This window comes from Pinus tabuliformis, chromosome 1_2, assembly GCF_031772625.1.
Source record: "Pinus tabuliformis cultivar Carrire ecotype Pingquan chromosome 1_2, CPIR1, whole genome shotgun sequence".
In the NCBI taxonomy this organism is placed as follows: domain Eukaryota; kingdom Viridiplantae; phylum Streptophyta; class Pinopsida; order Pinales; family Pinaceae; genus Pinus; species Pinus tabuliformis.
In genome coordinates, this window is record NC_142298.1 from 114,914,072 (window position 1) to 114,935,632 (window position 21,561).

The 21,561-nt window shown below is 37.2% G+C and overlaps 1 pseudogene; it reads right to left on the reverse strand.

Annotated features, from left to right (window-relative positions):
- Positions 1–500: 500 nt before the first annotated feature.
- On the reverse strand, positions 501–2,500 carry LOC149204780 (ubiquitin-like domain-containing protein CIP73; annotated as a pseudogene).
- Positions 2,501–21,561: the final 19,061 nt, after the last annotated feature.

Sequence of the window (21,561 nt, forward strand, 5' to 3'; positions counted from 1 at the left end):
TTTTTTTAAATTTTAAAATACAAATAATAAAAAAGATTTTAATTTTTTTTCAAAAAAAATTTAATTTTTTAATTTCAAATTAAAAAAAAATTAAAATTAATTTTTTTTTTTTTTAACGGAATTTTTTTTTAAAGCTAACCTTTTTATTTACAAAAAAATTAAAATTAAAATTAATTTTTTTTTAAACAAACTTTTTTTTTTTTTTTTTAATTAAAAAAATTATAATTTTTTTTAAACATTTTTTTTTTAAATTTAAAAATAGAAATAGTTAACAAAAAATAAAAAAAAAATTAATTTTTTAATTTCCATATTTAATTAAAAAAATTATAAATTTTTTTAAACATTATAATTTTTAAATAAACATTATAATTATAATTTTTTTTAAACAAACTTTTTTTTAATTAAAAAAATTATATATTTTTTTTAATTTTCAAATTTAAAAAAATTATTAAAAAAAAATTAAAATTAAAAAAAAAATTAACGGAATTATTTATTTTTTGTTAAAAAAAATTAAATTTTTTGGGCCGCCGCCCCCGGCCGCCCGTGGTGGCGCGGCCGTGGGCGGAGGTGCCTGCACTTTCACTAGCTGTCGGCACAGAAGCCTGCACCTGCACTTGAGGCAAGGTAGTCGATAAGGAAACTGATCCCGGGATCTGTTGTTGGGCGGTCTCAGCACTCCTAGGATTGTCTCCAGAAAAAACTGTGTGGGGTGAACTTCTAATTTGAGTTATCTGTGAAGGGTTCAACTGCTGAAATCTTGCAAGAAATGGATAAAAGAAACCAAGTGCACCACCAGTTGATTCACTAGGAGGACGTGCATTTATTGCTGCAGGGACAGCAGCAACTACAGTTCTCACTGGCACTACCCGTACAACACTCGTTTCCCCGAGAACCGACGAAACACCTTGTCTTCCAAAGGCACTTGAACCCTGTCCTTCTGCTTATTGCACACTACCATGTTCTCCTTGCTCACCATTTGCACTAGGAGCTGGTGATGACCCTGATCTTATATGTATGTCGATGTTCCTTAGTACATCACCTGGAGTGATAGAACCTGCTGTCATCCTTGTACCTTGTTGGGTGGATCCAACAGGAATTGCACCAAAACTTGAGCCAGGCACAAAAGGAAGGGGCTGAACCATTAAAGGGTTGGGACCAGAAGTAGAGACAAATACCACTGGCCCAGCATTTACTACTGCCTCAGCCGAGGACTATCCCATACGCAATGTCATTTTGGTGCGTCCAAGCTCTAACAACAATGCACCCAAATTCTGCATCATAAGTCCATTTCGCATGGCAGCAGCCTGAATCTCACTGCGTGCCAATGCATCAGTTACAGTTGCTTCACCTTCCAGCTGCGTGGCAAGTTGATCAAGTGAAGCTCCAGCCTGCTGAGTCAGTAACTATTGTGTGGATCGAATGACTGCTCCCAACACTGTTGGTGTTGGCAAACCTCCAGCAGCTGATTGTAAACCCGTTGATTTGAAACCCTCTGCTTCATTGCTTTCTAAGGTACTAGTTTGTGATTGATTATCAAAACTATTTAGTGCAAATTCATTCCTCATACGATTTAAATAATGGGACAATGTTGTCAATGAATCGGGGATAACCGTGGCTTGCTGAAAAGGCCTTAGCAATGGTGCTGCGGGGAAACGAAATGAAACATGACCAGGATCAACCTGAACATCTGAGATATGATCAGCCTGTGACTAATTGGTATCTGATCTGCTACCATCATTGCCTGCCCTTTCTTGCCCTTGCAAACTAGTTCCTTGAGCAATAGTACTTGACCCATTGCCAATGCTAGCATTTACAGGTACTAGACTACCAATGCCAACAGAATTCAACACTGCTGAAACAATCTTGTTTAAATCTGGAATACCCCCATCACCTTGATCTGGAATGTTAAAGGTCCCAAGCACCACACTGTGGGACACTTGCCCACTCCTGTTTCGAGTATCACCTGCAATAGGAACAGCTCCTTGAGACTTAGAATGGCCATCACCAGCAATTCCTGCCATAAATGAAGGTGGCTATTGAAGGGGTTGTCGAACCACCAAATGTAGTGTGTGTCCATCCTCGACATGATACGTTGATAAAAGCTGGTCATCCTTTAACACCTTTCCCCGAAAAATAAGTCGTTGTTGGTCTGAAAGCACCCCAGTAACAGTTGCAATTTGTTCTTTCAATGCTGGAAGAGGCATACATTTATCGACTCTTAAAGTGTACGTCTGTGAATCCAGTGTTTTAACCTTTATCTCAACAGTTGGATTTGAACATTCACCTTGATCTCTTTCAGCAATTATGATTTCATTTACATTGTTGTCTGCCATGCTGTACTGCCTCTTGATTCCTGGCAGTGGCAGAAAAGGAGAGGGAAAAATCCCTTAATTTTGCAGGCAAAGAACTGCGAAACCTTAACGATCCCTGCGGAAAGGGGAGTGTTAGGGGTGGAAATGATAAAGGGAAAAATGGGTACGCGAGCAAAAACTAAAATCTCTTCATTAGATGGAAGATTTCCATTTCCATTAACATTGTCTCCTTCATCCTGAGGCTTTTGAGATCCTACTTCTTTCTCTTCTGCTGAATGCTGTTCGTCATTTGAGATTCTGGTCTGTGTCTCTCCATCTTGATTATATGCTTGACTGCCTGAACTTGCGGCTCTAGGTTGTTCCTCGGCAGCATTTTGAGATACTGGAGCCTCAGATTCATTGCCTAGGACTTGAGACGCAGCAGGCATCATCTGTTGCAACAGTCCTGAAACATCTCTGCTAGATTTCGACTTCTTTCTCCTATCCGCAGGCACCTCCGCCCACGGTCGCGCCACCATGGGCGGCCGGGGGGCGGCAACCCAAAAAAATTAATTTTTTTAATAAAAAATAAATAATTCCGTTAAAAAAAAAATTAAATTTTATTTTTTATTTTTTAATAATTTTTTTAAATATGAAAATTAAAAAAAATTATAATTTTTTTAATTAAAAAAAAGTTTGTTTAATAAAAAATTATAATTATAATGTTTATTTTAATTTTTTTTAAATAATTTTTTTAAATATGAAAATTAAAAAAAATTATAATTTTTTTAATTAAAAAAAAAGTTTGTTTAATAAAAATTATAATTATAATGTTTATTTAAAAATTATAATGTTTAAAAAAAATTATAATTTTTTTAATTAAAAAAAAAAAAATTGTTTAAAAAAAATAATGGTTTTTTTAATTAAAAAAAAGGTTTGTTTAAAAAAAAAAAAAAAAATTTATTTTTATTTTTTTTAAATAAAAATGTTATTTTTAAAAAAAATAATTATTATTAACTTATAAAAAAAATCAAAAAATAAAAAATATGCATTTTTTTGGGTTTTTTTTTTATAATTTTAATTTTTTTTTTTTTATAATTTGAATTTAAAAAAAAAATCAAAAATAGGTATTTTTTTGGTAAATTGTAAATGTTTTTTTTATTTTTTATTTTTTATTTTTTCATTTGAAAAGACATATATTTTCCGCCATTTTAATATTTTTTGGGGTTTTTTTTTATAATTTGATTTTATTTTTGTTTTTTTAAATATTAATTTTACTAGTTTTTTCATTTTTTCATTAATTTTCTATTTTTTTTTAAACTAGTTTGTTTTTAATTTTTTTATTTTTTTCCCTAGTTTTGCTAATGTTTTTTCTTAATTTCTCTATTTTTACTTACTTATATATATATATATATATATATATATATATTCCAAATTCTTTTAGGATTTATGAGATAAATTTTTTTAACATTTTTTATTTTTTTATATATTTTTTTTATATTTCTTTTTTACAGACAATTATTTCATTTGGATTGAAAATTTAATTAACAATGTATAAATATGTAGAATATCGAAAATGCAAAATATCGACATTCTTCTTTAAATATGCAAAACAATAAAAACCTCACTACAAAAAAAATTAAAAAAAAAAATTAAAAACAAGATAATATGAAGAAGAAGACCACTTCCAAAATTATTAATTTTAAAAAATAATTATTTACATTCCATACAATAAAAAAATTTAAAGTCAAAAAATAGGTCTTTTAAAAAAAGGGTGCGATGCAGAATAACCACTTTTTTAAATCAGCATGAAAATCACTACCATTCTAAAACTTAATGCACATGAAAAAAATTAAAGTTCCAAAAACCATGTTCTAAAAAAAACATGTGTATTCTGCATCACCACTTTTGAAAACCGAGTCATTTTTTTGCTATCTCTACGAAACGGGTAACAGTATCAGTTCTCGTTTCAAAGTTTACATTGTTTAGGGTGTTTGATGAACACCACAGATGAAAGGTCATCACATGATTCGACGGATCTTCACCCAGATTTCCATTAAATTTAGGAATATCTGATGGAAGTTTATGTGGAATTGCTGGCCACCAAGGGGTGTAAGCGATTGGATCGTTTGTTAACCTATTTAAATTAGGTAACTCCAAAGTCGCCACGAAGGGTAACTATTGATTCAGGTTAGGCGAAGCATACCCAGGATAAGATGGGATTGCCTGAGCAGTTGGTCTTTGCATACCATCATAATGCATTTGATGCTGGTAACTCTGGTAAGGTTGGTGGGCATGACCATTGTAGAATGGTTGATTTTGACAGTTTTGAATATACGACTGCCCACTATTTGTAAAGATTTGTTGCTCAGAACCTTGGTATACTTGTTAGAACTGCGGTTGTTGGTATTGCACTACCATGGTTGTGAAGCCATGTGTTGATGCCCGATACTGACTATTTGACCAAGATGAGGGGTAATTGTACCCATCTGAACCTGTGTCATTCCACCAGTCGGCGATTGTGGTTGAGTTGCAGGGTCAAGGGGCTGTTGCATTACAACCTGAGAAACCTGAGGTTGGCATACAACAGGCAGCGCTTGAACTTGCGACACCGTCACAATAGCTGGCGTAGTTGGTATATTTGACATAAGTAAACATTGTTGCATTGAGTGTACAACTCTTGGTTGTTGAGGTAGTATCGGTATCCAACCACTTGACGTAACTCCAGCATAACCAGAATTTTGTTGTGAACTCTTGTATGGCTGTCCTCCCTGAGGGGACAATGAAAGGGTATACTGCCCCCCATATGGCGGTAATCCGGTACTTAAGGGAATGGTTTTCCCTTGAGGACCAGACTGCCCAAATTGACCTCCAAATGGATCAATTTGTTGAGACTCAACATAAGAGTTCCCGGATATTATTCCGGATGAAAAAACAGGAACGGACCATACTGTCGAAATAGCCCCTGAGTGGGCTCCTTCTAGCGATTGAGAGCTAGTTGGGACAGATGGTATACCGACGAACATTGTTGGAGTGATAGCAGGAAGTTCTGTCGTCGCTGTGTCAGACGACACAGTCCTAGATGTTGACAACTGTTCAAACATTTCTAATCTATCCAAAAGATTACCTAGCGATTCTACAGGAGCTTCCGCTGGCGGTAGACTAATTTCTGATGAAGAAGGATACAGAGTGATCCCGACTCCAAATTTCGATGGAGTACTAGCTGGAGGATCTTCCACAATCTCTTCTATAGCAATCAGACCAGGTGGAAGGGGTAGACCGTCAGGTCTATAGAATATTTCTGGTGCCAAAGAAGGTATGGAATCTGGAAGCCTATTGTGGTCTCCCAAAATATACTCGATGGTACGCGGGAGCACAAGTCCGTACTGGCACTTATCGTCTCAAAATGGAGGAATCACCTAACCATCAGTGAGAACAACAGTTACCAGGCTTTACGACGCCGGAATACGTCTCTAGCCTAGACTTCTAGATGTTGTGTGTTAGGTTCCAAAGCGTTGTTAGATTCATTGAATTTATTTTATAGTTGATCTTGTTTAAGAAATTTTCCTTTCATGTTCACCACGAGATGTAGATGTATAATTCCTAAAATGCAGTCTAAGATGATAAACAGTCTTTTATCTTCTTTGTGCAATAAAAATCCTAGCTACTAAGGAAAGAGTGATAGTATTCTTTCACAAAGAGCAAAGAGCACACTCTAAATGCACTATCCTAAATCAAACCAATCAAACAGTATAAATGCAAATGCACATGCATGTATTTGTTTTTGGCTTTCTTAGTATGTGAATGGTAAAAAGAAAGCTAATGCAAAAATCTGAATTACTTTTCAAGCGACAATTACTAACAAGTTTCTTTTCGAAATCAGAAATGGAGACAATCACAACACTTTATGATTCGGAAATGAATACTCGCTTTCGACACTAGGAAAACTACAAATTCAGACCAAATACAATACTAACAGGATAATCGACTATCAATAGCAACCAAACTCTTTCCTATGACTGAAAACAACACTTGCGACACTTTCAAATCAAAGGACGACAGTACGATTACGTTACTTTTTGCAAAGGAGAACTGAAAATGACTCAACAAATACACAAAAACATTTATAGTTCTTTTGCACAAAGGAGGCGGAATAACAGCAAGGAAAAGAGGTTTCAAACAGAGATATACTCGTTACAGGGAGCAAAATTCATGAATAGAACTGAAAAGAATGAATCACAGAAACCAAAACTGAACAATGTCTAGTCTGATCAGCGCACCTGTAACACAGGGAATTTGAAATGCAGCGCACCGACTACACTCAGGAAGTGCGCTGAATTTCAGATTCACAGAACAGTACCTGCGTTGGGCCAGAGACGAGACTTTGCTTGGGTTCCGGGTCATAGTTTTCAGTTCAGTTTATGGGTTTTGGCCAAGCAAATGGTAATTAGTAATGCAACAATCAGGGGTAGATCTAAGGAGGTTCTAAGAGCTACCACGAGGGCAATCAGAGAGTTTGTGAATCAGTTGTTTAAGTCATAAACAAATCCCGGAGATTGACTGAAGCGACATTTATCTACTTTGCATTTGCATAGCAAATGCAGTTCGAAAGCTACCTGGCTCGACTTCAGGCTCCGTTTGTAAGTTTATAAAATAAAGAACAAGGAAGATAAACAAACAAACTAATTCGTCCCCAGCGGAGTCGCCATTTTGTTACAGGGAAAAGTGTCTACACAGAATTGCTTATCCCACTAAGGTGTGGTAGCTACCTTAGAAACAAACAAAGTAAAGCTACTTTCGTTTTTCCTTGATGAAATATAGATGAGAGAAGAACAAAGAAGACCAACCTCTGTCTTGCGCTAATCTCCTAGTTCGATTCCTCTCTCTCTTGATAGTCTTTCGCTACTTGCTCCCTTGTATGCTCAACTTCACAGAGTACCTGTAAGATCACAATAGCATAGCACTATACAAGAACATGGATCTATAATCATAAACAATCTAGGATCAGATGTAAATTGACCATACAAATACATAAAACATAAATGACACAAGAGTATCGAGGAAAAATTGAATAGCTTTTATTGATAAACAAGAAACAGCCAAGGGAGTTACAACCAGTTGTTCTGACCCAGCATCATCCTCTAGTAGGTAAGCCCCTCTTCACCTCATACAAAGCTTAGATCACCCAACACTCTGATGTTGTCTCAAGAAACCAACAACAATTCCTTACAATATGCAAAATTTCGGCCTCTGGATCTCTGGGATGAGAGATCCATATATAGATATCTGTAAGGGAGATGAGTCAGCTTGTGATTTGATTAGTGTCTTCCCTCTGATAGTTCTTGCTTCCACTTGGAGATTGATGATCTCTTACTCATCCTTGGTCGAATTCAGAGAGGCAAGTGTCACAGGAGAAGTTTCTGGAAGATTCCATGCCCCTCCACCTCGCAGAATGACACTGCCATTTGTCACTTCTCGCCCATCGCACCCCATAGAAGGGCTTTTTGAAATGCCACGCACCCACACAGTGTATTTAGGCGAGATGCAACGCACTTTGCCTATGGAGCAGCTGAAATGATCCTGTTTTGACTAGTTCTGAGCAGTTTTTGATGGAGAACTTCTGGGAGAAGCTGTAATCAGTTGACCTTGTTCCTTTAGGGGTTAGAACAACACTTTTAGGGACTTAAGAGCCCTTGGTTTATGGACATTTCATGCTTGGGGTTGTAGTGCCCAAAAATGTCTATAACAGATACACCAAGGATTGTTGCGCAAAATCTCACTTCTTGAGATTTTCTAACAGTTGGTGCTTCTTCAATGTTTCCAACACCTATGCCAAATATGAAATATGCTCCTCATAGGTAGCACTATATACTAGTATATCATCCAGATAGACAATAAAAAAGGAATTAATAAAAGGGCGCTATATATCATTCATTAATCTCATAAATCTAGTTGGTGCATTACATAAGCCAAATGGCATATTTAACCAATCATACAAACCTTGCATGGATTTGAAGGTGGTCTTCCATGTAACTTCTTCTTTGACTTGAACCTGGTGATATCTAGACTTCAAGTGTAGCTTCGTGAAATGATTTTCTTGCCGCAACTGATCTAGCAGATCATCTATCATGGGCAGGGAGCATCTATTCTTTAGTGTGATTTTATTCAACGCCTTGTAATTTATACACATCTGCCAAGTCCCATCCTTCTTTCGCACAATGATGATGGGTGACTTACATGGTGATGTACTTGGTCGAATGACACCCTGTTCTAGAAGTTGTTGCAACTATTTCTTCACCTCACTTGCTTTTATAACAGACTGCCTCTACAACCCAATATTTAGAAATTGGGAGTCTGGAAATAGTTGGATCTTGTGCTCCACTTATCTCTTAGGTGGTAACCCTTTAGGCTCTTCAAACACATCCTTGTATTCCTGTAACAACTCCTCCATTTTTTGTTTTTTTTCTTAGTACAGCCCTCCAAGGATGCCTTGCCTCTTATTGAGTCCCCTTCAGACTAAATTTCTCTTAAAATCAATAAAACATACTTCTTGCTGGAACTGATCAATTTCTTGGCTTGGTTGGCACTTACTGGTGAAATTTTTGACTTTCCTTTCTATGCGTTGATGATGAACTATTTTCCATCCCTGATGATTCGGTACTGTTTATATCTCCTCATGAATATTGCATCACACATGCACATGTATGGACTCCCAAACACGACTCCAAATACATCAAGGGGAACCACATCCAGATCTACTTCATCAATAAAATAAACACTGATAAAAAATATAATTTTGTATTGTTTTTTTACCTTGAACTCTGCATCCTTATTTACCCATCCAAGTGGATATGGGTTTCGATGATCATGAACTTCCAGCCCAAACTTCTTTATCAGCTCTGCTACAATCAAATTCACCTATGATCCTGAGTCAAACAGAGAATCAATCTTCTTCTTCTTGACTTGTATCTTTATACGAAAGATTTTAATCATTTCTTTATCTACTTGTTGTTGAAGGGTACTTAGATTCGCCTCCTTCTGCACTAATGTACAGACGATATTGTCATCCATGTCTGAGCTTCTTTTAACTCAGTTTCTAAAATTAGTGGGCATGAGATTATTCTTCATATTATCTTTCTTCTTTTTCTTCAAGTTTAGATCTAGATGCAACTTCTAGCACTTCTGCTTTGTATGGCCATCAATGTTGCAATGGTCATAGTGGTTTCTAGGATCCTTGCACTTGTGTATTGTTGTTGTTGTCTTTTTATATTTTTGCCCTTTTTTCTTCTTCCTCACCTCCTTGTAAGCTTCATGTTGCTCCTTCTGCTTCGACCCACTTGATTGCGCTCTTTTTGGGCATATGTTCTCCAGGTACTATGCCTGTACACAAGCCTCATCCATTAATTTGGCTCGAATAACATCACCCGCTCAGGAAGATGGTGGTGTAGACCCCCCAAATACTTGAGGAGTACATATGGGTTCTTTCGAGAGATACCCAACATTATAGCCATCTTTTTGAATTTTGTGGTGTACTCTTGTACGCTTTGGCTTGACTTTTGCATGAAGCAATGCCACTGGTTTCTAACTTTTGTGGTGTACTCCTGTACGCTTTGGCTTGACTTTTGCCTGAAGCAATGCCACTGGATTCACTGGTTCTCCACATACCCAATGGGATAAAATTGTGACTTAATGAGGGTTTTCAAGTCGTCCCACTTAGTCACTAGAGGTTCTCCCTCCAACCTCAAGGTTTCTATGTGGCTCTCCCACCAATTTAGTGCATGGCCCTTTAATTTCAGCCATGTGAATGAGATCTTTTTCCCTTTCTCGATCTGATGGATGCTGAAATAAAATTCCAATTGATGCAACTAGTTCTTGAGCTTCAGAGCATTGATTTCAAAGTGGTACGATTTGATATTGACTTTTGCTTCCATTTTTAACAGGGATTGAATCGTAGTGCTCCAATTGGGTTGATCTTTTCTGAGCTCTTTCTTCGGCTGGTTCTCCGTGTCTTCCCGATCTCCCGATCCCCCTTCTAATTTTTCCTCTGCATTCGAACCCCTATCTTCTCCAAATAGCCCAATATTATTGTTTAGGGTTGCCATGAGAAGGTTTACATTGCGGTTTATATTCATGACATGATTTTGGAGCATCAAAAACCTCACATCTACGGGATCACAATGTTCTTTTACAGATTTGTTAGTGATGTTTAGGGTTTTACAATTTTCGACCCCGCCAACCTAGATCCCCTGCAAATATCCACAAATACCCAAAGAAACCTTCTCTAATATGATGTGGTCCGTAAACTAATGTGGATATTCCAATGGAAATTTCATCACAACCAATCTCATAATAATATATTAATACTTTGAAAATTCTACACTATTACAGTTTATTAAACTTTAAGTTATGTGGATTTAACTGTAATTAGTGCATGCATGCGAATGGAAATTTTGCAGAAAAGTAGAGGACGATAAAATAAGTTCACACACACACATAAGACATAGGATATGCTCTCTAGGAAACACTTTCAGGAGAAAACCCAGCTGGAAGGTGAGGCCGCTTCACTCTCTTTCTCTGTCTTGAATATGGCTGCAGGTACAAAGTGGTAATGCATGTGACCCGTGGGTTGCTACATTGCACAGATCCTCTCTTTTTCCTCTACCTCCTATCTCTCCTGGCTATCTTTTCTCAGCTATGAAATAAATTTATCTCCAAATAATGGAATGCCTCTTCCTCCTAGTGGCCTGATTATAACACAACCTGATAGCCTAATGGTGGTTAAGTTTGACTACATCAACTCTTATGTAGAGTTACAAAATAGACCTTATAGAGTATTTTTACATCAAATACGCATAGCTAGCCTATTTTCCATGAATAATGGGGATTTATGCGACATCCTCCCGAACTATAGGTGTGAAAACAGGAAGGTCAACTTATGAGTGGCATAACGTTTGCATACAAACTTCGAGTGACGTGATTCTTATGTCATTGGAAAGGTATCTATGTCTAGAATAGAATGAAAAGGTGTCATAAATTGACAAATTTTTAACCCAAAAAACATCATTTGATGCCTCAGAATACTCCCCGAAGGTTTTAGGCCACATTTCGCCAAACTGGGTCCCACTGGTAAAAATGGTCCTTTGAGCTGATTCCTCCTCTTTTTCCACTCCAAAGGATTGAGATGGATGACAAACAATATAATGATCCAATTCAGATTATCCCCTCAAAGTAAAATTTAAAATATGTCCAATTATACTTTTAAAGTAACACCATTATATTGTATGAAACATATTGTGTTTTAAAGTATGTGTAATAAGGATATTCGTAACAGTCAAACATTAGTTTTCAGTGCATAGATTACATCAATTATTTATTTTATAATTTTTTTTTACCATATTTTATTATATTTTTGTATTTTTCATATGGTTATCAAATTAATAATTTTACCATTTCATTTATCATTGTTAGTGGGCATATAAGGGAATTTTTGAATTTTATTATAAAAAGATGCTAATTTTACTATGAATGATTGAGATTCCCAATTTCATTTAGTGCTAAAATGAATGTCGAGTCATGAAGGAATGAGAATGTAATTATGAATAAGTGATATTAAAAAACAAATAGTGGGAAAACCTATTCTAATTCAAGGACAATCATTATTGGATGTTATCCTTTAACGTAGGCTGACTCATCACTGTTATTCAAGGAAAATCACGCCACTTAGAATTACCTACTAGTGGTCTATAAGGGGGAAATCCTTCACTCTGGCTAAATGCCTCTAGGGCCTGACAAGCTCTCAACCAAGTAGAAGTATTTTTAGGGTATACATTAGGTCCTCTATGAATATATAATATTGAATGGTAAATGTGTGCATTTATTTAATATATTTTTATTTTTCTATTATTCAATTTTATTGTAAAAATGAATTCATGATTGAGCCGAGAGACTCATTCTACAACCAAATATCAGGTTGATGTGTAATTTTGTCCATGCTCAATGTGAAGTTTACACGTGCCCCTCTTTAAATAAAAATACAATTCTAAATAGAAAGGCAATATTGACTATAATACACACACACACACACACACACACACACACACACACACACACACACACACACACACACACATATATATATATATATAATGCATTCATCCGTATGACATAATATAGTTTCATGTAAAATAATTAGAAGTAAAAAAATGAGTGAGTAAGATGTTTAAGTTGTACTTTCCAAAAATATTTCAACAAAGAATTTAAATAATCTATTTGAAGATTTGTGTTTCCTAATTTATGTCAATATCAACTTCATATATATTTATATAAAGAAAAAAAATTAAAAGAAAATCTTTTAGTGTTATATATAATAAAATATTTAATCTCGGTTATGAATAAATTATTTTAATACAAATTAATATTGATGTCTAATTAAAAAATATATGAGCAACAAAAAAAGTAATGTAATGTGTGCGAGCAAAATGTCGATGCACATTTTATGTGAAATAGTTTGATGTAAACTATGTATATATTATATATTGTTTGAAAAAATTATTGTATATATCATATAATTTGTTGAAATAAATAATTTTTTATGGCTAAAACGCTTGAAGTGGTTTGAGAATTTATAGTTTGGTCCTTTTTTAGGTATTGGACTTACAATTTTAAGTGATGCACTCTAAAATATGTTTGCACCTAAAGAAATTTGATCCCTCTTGGCTCATGTTACATCCGTGCTTAAGGTGGATCTATATTGGTAATAAGTATGTACTCAATAATCATGTCTATTATTTTAGTTTATGATTAGAGTGAATATGAATTTGTAATCAATAAATCGTTGGTGGGGAGATCATTTTTCCATTCAACATTGGTGTTGGCATTAAACTGTGCTCAACCTAGTTAAAAATAATTTGTAATTAATAAAAATTAAACTCCCTATCATGCACCTAATAATTAATTTAAAAATCTAAAAGATCTATTTTAAAATAGGAACACACGTAGTCATAATTAATGAATGTGAATATTAAAATATTTTATTTAAAGCCTACATTGAAATTTTCTTAAAAATAAAAGGACTGCACATCTTCCTCACACTTGAAAATGAAAATCTAAGAATTTTTAAACTTTTAATTGCTTTATCTCTATATGAATTTGATATAAAATGTTGGAAACCTTTGAGAACTACTGAGGGGTGTGGGGTGCAAATCAGGAATGTGATATTCTTATCAATTTTTACCACTTTAAAATTCTCTACTGAATCACACATGTATTAACCAACAACACATTAGATTGTCTCATTAACATAAACCATAAATGCAGCTAAAAAAAGATAACCATATGAAAAACAATAATCAACACATCAAAACATCCACAAAACCATCACATAAGAGACAAAAACCCACCCTTATTTCTCTTGCACTCCTTTGAATCTTCTATCAAGCAAAATGTGTCTTTTACGTAGATTTGTTGGCTCCCATCAGCTAGGAGACTCGACCTCAAATACTATTAGCCAACATCCAACATCTAAGATACTCGATTCTACTGATCAACTCTGAAGACTATGTTCTCACATAGATCTACGAAATAGCATCTGCTGAAAGCCAACACGATCAAAGATCCTCACCGAACTCTAATTGGACTATCCAACTCTGGTTGGATGGAGAAATTGTTCCTTTCACTAAAGATTCAAACTCACCACTCCACTCTCATTAAGTCTCTGCTCCTCTACTCTGTGTTGACCTCATTTCATCTATTTTCATACTTGATCCAAGATTTTAGACTCAACTTGATTCAGTTCTGCAATATGATCTCTAGCAGCAAGACACCATAAAACATCAAATAAAATCACCACAATCATATGCTCTTCACACAAGAAAAATAGTGGCCACACTATAGCATCAAATCACCAATAAAAATACTATCCAACAACATGTAAAAGACTCCAATGAATCTCTACTACAACAACTACAAATCTGATCTACTTCATTTTTGCTCACAATGAAGCCATTTTCAATCATACACTAAATGTTCTACACTCTCAATTGATTCTGAAGCATTCCTTCTCTATGAAGCCTTCACTCATTCACTCTCACGCTAAACCAACCAATACTCATCTCCAAAATTATGTATATAAAACTTGCCGTGTGAAATTCATCTTTGGGCTAGGATAAAGAGTGCACAAAGTTGATGAAATCAATCCACTATCGCCATTTCTTGTGCACTAAAGGTGTTCAAATCATTGAAGTAAATTTTCAAACCTTTCCAAGTTAATATAGAAGCTTCTAGGAATTTCCATGCCAAATTAAATCTGATTTATGCGAGGAATCTGGAGAAATTTTCGTGAAGAAGCTCAACCACATGCACAAAAGTAGTTGATCTAGGTTTCAACCGCATGCACAAGCTTGCCTTCTAGTGGCTGGAGCCTTTCAATCGTATTCACAAGTCTGCATGGTTGTGGTTGGGGAAAAACCTAAGGAAAAACATCAAAACTCAGCCTAGAACCTCTGCTAGTTGATTTGTCACCTTGTCCAACTCCTGCGCATACCTCTTAACCTATGGCATAGCCTTTGTCACCTCCAAAAATGAACCAAAAACAATTCTACTAAGTGTCACTGCCATATTGACCTAGAAACCAATAATCAAGGGTTTGCATGAGTGCCAACAAGTCCTTAGATCTCCTCAACCACCTTCTTGAGCTACAACACATCTGAACAAAATTGTAACACCTCTGCAATTTCATCATCATGATCATAATCATCATCATGCGGCCAACATACTACTACACCAAGTCATCTCCATGAGCATGAGCATGAAGACCTAGATGAATACCTGGTTGTCAACTCAAAAACATGAATGACACCTGAGTCATCATCTCCAACACTTGTAGATCTGCATCATCCACCTGTAGTAGCATCTTCAATTCATTCAATCAATGCATAACAAGGAAACACAAGGCAACACAAGGAAACACCTCCATGAACACCACTAGCACATGAGGAACCAGCAACCACATCAATGCCATCATTGGACCATCATGAGTGTGACATCATATGGTTAACATCAATGCCAACATAATCATTTCAGTGTCAACTCAACTAGCTACAATAATGGTATAAGGAAGGCATTCAGGCATCAACTAGACTTCATAGGGTTGACAGGAATGCCAACATGATATTTTCGCCATCCTGAACCAATGCCAACATTAGTTAGCTCCAGGCACACCACAATGCCAACATAAAATTATGTTACTTAACATCCCATCAAAATATTTTATTTATAATGGAGAGAAATAATTATTTTTATTAATATATTTAAAAAAAAAGACATATCAACTACATGCTAAAAAAGAAAGAATTATACATATGCTTCATATTTCAACAACAAAACAAGTACATGAGAGTGAGACTATTGATATTTTGTTACTTTTCTAATTAACTCTAACGGAATATTTATATTTTATATTTTGTTATTGATTTTTATAATGCTTATCAAATATGCATATTTACTTTTACTTTTAATTATAATTGACATTGTTTATTAATTTGGTGAATATTTTATTTGTCTAGAAGGCACATATGTCAAGTTTAGCTTGAGCATGGAAGGAATGATAAATATGCCAAATTGTACAATGCACATCTTGGTCAAACAATTAGAAAGAGATTAAATCTATCAATATGAAAACATCTTTTTTTGATGAGAAACTCAATGATGCCTTTTGTGATTCTTTAATAAGAGAACAAGAAAAACTCTTACATATTGGTCTTCTTAATCTTGGAAACTCTTCTAAGGAAGCCTTAGCTGCCCATCAAAAACCAAATACAAAGAATCATAAGAAGTAGTGTTGTTGGGAAAAGTATCTATTCAGAACGCCCCTATCCCACTCTAAGGTGTGATAGTGCCTTAGCAACAAACAAGGAAAACTACTTGAGTATTCTTCTTTATGAAATGCAAATGAAGAGGAAGGATGTAACTAACCTGTGCCTTGCACTAGTTTGTTGATCCAATCGCTCCTCTCTTCAATAGCTCCCAGCTCCCTGCTCCCTTACCAGCCCAGCTTCACTAAGTTCTTGCAAGATCACAGAAGAGAGAAACTACACGAAGATATAGATATACATTCATAAAAAGCTCAGGATCAGATTAAGCTAAACATGCAAATATAAGAAAGCATCATTGATACACAGCATGTAGGAGAAACTCAAATAATTTTATTGATATGATAAGAAAGTCCAAGAGGAGATACAACCAAGTGAGTCCCGATCCAGCATCTACCTCCCAGCAAAGGAATCCCTTCCTCTCCTCCAACAAAGCATAAATCACCCAATGTACTAATCTCAATCTCAAACCAACATCAATTCTCTGCAAAGTACAAAATTCCAGCCGCTGGATCTCTGGGATGAGGGATCCATATATAGATGTAAGCAGAGAGGATGAGTCAGCTTATTTTTTGACTTGTGGCTTCTCTCTGTCAGTTCTTACTTCCACTTGGAGACTGAGAGCCTCTTACTCATCACTGGTCGAATTCAGTGAGGCAAGTGTCATTGGAGAAGATTCTCGAAGCTTCCATTGTCTCTCCACCTCGTTGAATGACTCTGCCACTTGTCCTTTCCCGCTCAACGCACCTGGGTAGTGCATTCAAGTGCGTTGCAACACACCTAGCCAGTGTATTTGGGTGCTTTGCAACGCAGGCAGCTAGTGGAGCTTCTGAATTGATCCTGATTTGACTAGTTTTGAGCAGTTTCTAGTGGAGAACTTCTGGGAGAAGCTGTCATTGGTTGACCTTGTTCCTTTAGGAGCTGTAACAACATCTTTAGGGACTTAGGATCCCTTGATTTATGGACATTTCATGCTTATAGCTGTAAGGCACAAAAATGTCTATAACAGTTGCCCCCTAAAGTATGAGGCCGTTTATCGGGTGAAATGCTTTATTAGGAGGATCCGAAGTTCTCTCAATGCTGGGAGGAGACCTGTAATAAGATATAATACAATACATTATTTTTCATACTGTTTTCATGATCTAGCTGAGGCGGGCATTCCCATGCTCAGCTTTATAAATTCATTTTTATGTACATAGGACAGACAATCGTTTGATGGTAGACTGATGATTTCGATGAAATCATCATCCTTTTGGTAGGATGATTATCTGTTCTGCAATGTTGTACATGTCAATGTCTTTATTTTTCCTGAATATATATCACAGCCCGGATGGATGAAACTATATCCGGGGTCTTCAATCTTGTCCGATCTTCACTCTAAGTACAAGTCGATCCATGTGAGAAATGTTTTGGAGTCGAACATGGAAAGACAACGCTTGATTACCAGTCAATGATGTAAACTGTTAACAAGCGCGAGAGGAATCACCGATAAGGATGATGACCCTCAAGGTACTGCAGTACAATTCACATGGTGTGAATAAAGGACTTGGCGTCGAAAACCACAAAAAATCTTTCGGTCGAAGGTCATTGATGTATACCTGTCGCCGGAAGTGAGAAACTTGCCATTGAGGCATGCAAGCTTCAAAGTACTGAAGGGGGTGTTCCTAGATCAACTTCTTGGATAATGAGCTGACGTCGACAAGAAGTGATCCGTCAAAGGAGGGCCTTAATGTATCCCACATCAGTGACACGGAACGGAGCAAATGATTTTGATGGAGGTGAAAACGATATGATGATATATGGTTTAGGATAGCGGTCATGAAAGAATGAAGTATAATGTATGGTAGTGGATGGGACACGGGTGACTTCTCTGGATGACTTCTCTTGAACATGTCGGCGAAACTTATGTGATGGATTGGTAGCATTTACCCCAAAGGTGGATGGTATGGCGAGACCATGGTGATGTGACCGGTGAATGAAACAACCCAACCCGACTCAAGCACGGAGTGGAAGTGTCATGTTCAAGAGCGACTTGCTACCAATAAAGGTTCTTTGAGTTTCTTCCCAATTTTTCCCCAGTCATTGCTGACCAGTACCTCTTTATTTTTGTCAAGCTTGAGGAGGATAACATATGCTTGTTCTATAATTTGCCCTTCGGGCAAACCCATCGCTATGTTTTAACGAGCCTAGCGATAGTGAAACTCGTTCTCGTCTAAAGACAAGTTTGTCGCTATTAATCTTTTTAACAAGTCTAACGACAAAGATAACTCGGTCCTTTTCATTTTTAGAGAGTCTGAAAAGGTACGTAAAGTTAACTCCAGAGTTCCTTTTTCGTCATCTAATCCCTTAAGTCCGAAAAAGTATAAAATAATACAGAAGGGATGAATTTTTGATAGTTTTAACGAGCCGAACAAAACAAGCACTCGATCTTTTTGTGCAATAATCCCTCAGGTCCAAAAAGATTAAAATCTAGAGGAGGGATAGCACTTCCTATCGCTTTAACGAGCTGGAAGGCCAAAACTCAGCAATCTTTTCATATTTTACGAGTCAAATGAAAAGAGCTTAAAGAAGACTCGTCTTTTGAGGAACGAGTGATAAAATGGGTAGCAACTGATTCCAGGTAAGGGTTGGAATTTTCCAAGCACGATAGTGTCACAAGGATGGCTAGTGAAATCACTCTTCGCAGCTGTTCCTCAAAATGGGTAAACAATCAAATGGAGGTGAATGATCGGCCAATGGAAAAGTGGAGGTGACGGTGCAAACACGACCAAGGCTTTAATGGCTGATATTGTTACATTCACGGTGGTTATTTATCGGAGGATAGTTCATTTTTTAACGAGCTTAAATGCGGATTGAAACACTTTCTCGATCTTATGTTTATTTTTTAACAATCATGAACTATGCGCTAAAACTGCTCAATTAATCCAGTCATATGATAAGAATGTCTCATGTAAGATGCCATTTTTTATGGAGCTTGCACCTTACAAAGCTATGCCCCGCATCCTTTTGTTATGCAAGTTCGGAAACGACTAATCCTACGAGTTTAAAGGGTTAGAGGTCCTAAAAATTTAAAAATAAATTGCCGCCCCTTGCTTGGACTCCAAAAGGTTTGCATGCCCCCAGGTATAAAACAGAGTTTCAAGGTTACCTCTACTTCACCTCCACCAAAAAAAATTGTTTTACCGAGAGAGGCCTACCTCTTACAGGTCACCCAAAGATTGTTCCATTAATCTTTCAAACAAAACACTTCTTCGGCGATGTCTATTGAGATAAACAAAGGTGAGTGACGATGCCCGCCAACTCACATAACTTTGACAAAAGAATATTATTCTAGAATAACCCCTATCTCAATCACGGACGGGGTACAGACTAGTCATATTCTCCCGCGGAAACCTATCCTATACCCGAAGTTTTCCTGCCGAAGCAGACCAGGACGCATGCCCCCTAGGTTCCAGTCATATCCCTCCAAATTACTTGCGCTCATCGGGAGGACGGACCGTAGGTTGAGACATTTCTTGCGTGAAGAGACCATTTAGGGATGGTATATGACTATTTGCGATGCGTGATCCCGGAAATGAAAGCTGGTCCACGAGCTTGACCACTCTTCCTTCGTGCGGAAAACACATTACTCTAAAGAGTGAGGAGACGATGGCTCCCATGCAACAAATATAGTCTCATCCAAGGAGTAGGTTATAATCCAAGGGTCCTTGAACGACCATCATGTTCATTTGAACAGTCTTCCCTTTCAATGTTATGGGCACATTGGGGAGGATCCCTAAAGGTCAACTGGTTCCTTTATCAAAGCCTGTCAGATTTCTCATCTCAGGCAAAAGTGATGGCGAACCAAGCGCTTTCCAAGAAGTAGAGGAAAGGATACTCACAGAAGCCCCCTCATCTATGATGGTACCAGCCATGACCATTCTATATATTTGGACGATAATTCTGAATGGTATGCTTGCTGGTAAACGGGGTCTGCCTAGTTGATTCCAGTCGAAGGAGACAACTAGGTTGCTTGGAGGCGGGACCGAATAGACGGTCGGGTACGGCTCTGACGAACTTCCTTCCTGCGATAAAGGAATGGGTAGGTTGCCCCCGTGTTCGTCGGAGTTTGTGTTGATGAAGAGAATTTAGATGGTGTCATCCTTGTTCTCTTCAGTGACTGTGTCATTCGAAGATAAATCCTCTGAAGGCAAGACCGGGTCAACTGCCGCCTCGACCTTTTGACTTTCATCGGGTATGGATTCAGCTGGTTCATCTTCAATGACCGACGCTTCAGCTGACCACTTGAGCGGGCCAGCTTGATTTTCAACTAACGAAGGACTCGGCAAGAGTTTTTTATATCCAGGAGGAAGTCGTAACGGTGAAACCGGACGATCATCCAAAACTCTTTTAGCTTCGTCTAAGAAGGGACAACGGTGGATGGCATGGTTGCCTTCGCACAGTTTACGGGGAGATCTAGCTCTCCCTTTTTGTCCTGGGACTTCACTTTCGCTAGTTGACGGTGTGCTTTTAACATGGCTATCAGAGGTTGACGCCACCGGATTGTGCAAACGGGGAGACCAGTCCCTTAGTATCCGAGGGATACAGGGACAATCTCTGTGAAAGTGGTCTCCCTTGCAAATGACACATGGCGATTTAGGCTTGGTCAATGCAGTGTGTGGATTTTCGTTAGACGACACTCGTTTGCCCCCAGTTGCTTTTGGCTCCTTCTTCTTCTTCTCTTTCTTCTTCTTTTCCTCCTTCTCCTTAGGAACTTGACTTTTGGCTTTGCCAGCCCCATCAAGCGAAGAGGAAGGAGGAGAGGAAGAATTAGAGGAAGTAGAAGGCTGGTGGGTAACTCTGGACTGGTCTAACTGCTGATTCGACTGTTCAGGAATAGTGGTGTTCTGAACGACATTGGTTGAGAAGAGCCAGACCGGAAAGCCAATTGTCAGTCCTGGAAGCGACATTGTGGCCATATGGGGCGCACCAACATCTCCCCAAGAGGAGAAGGGACTAGGATTTCCACCAAGGGGAATTCCTTGGTTGGTAGGCTCCATTTTCTCAACCTAAAGATCAACGCAGGAAAAAGGGTATGAATATTCCGTTTAAAATAAATTTTAATGACGCTTGGACACAACTTGCTTTTTCAATTTTAAAGAGTCGAGAAAAAGCAAAAGATGACTCTAGTCTCCTTCGATTTTTAATGAGCCTGAAGTGACAAGTGCTCAGATGGACCTTTTCTGTTAAGCAGTCTGAAAAGGAACGAAAGGGACTGCTCTGGAGTTCTAGGTAGAGGGTGTGCCAAACCAATCACAAAACCGCAGAATACTTTTTAAGGTACGGGCGGTCAATCTTCCCGAATGCTGTGTTCAGTGCATTGCGATCAGTAGGGCGGCCGACACGGCTTCCTATGGATAAAG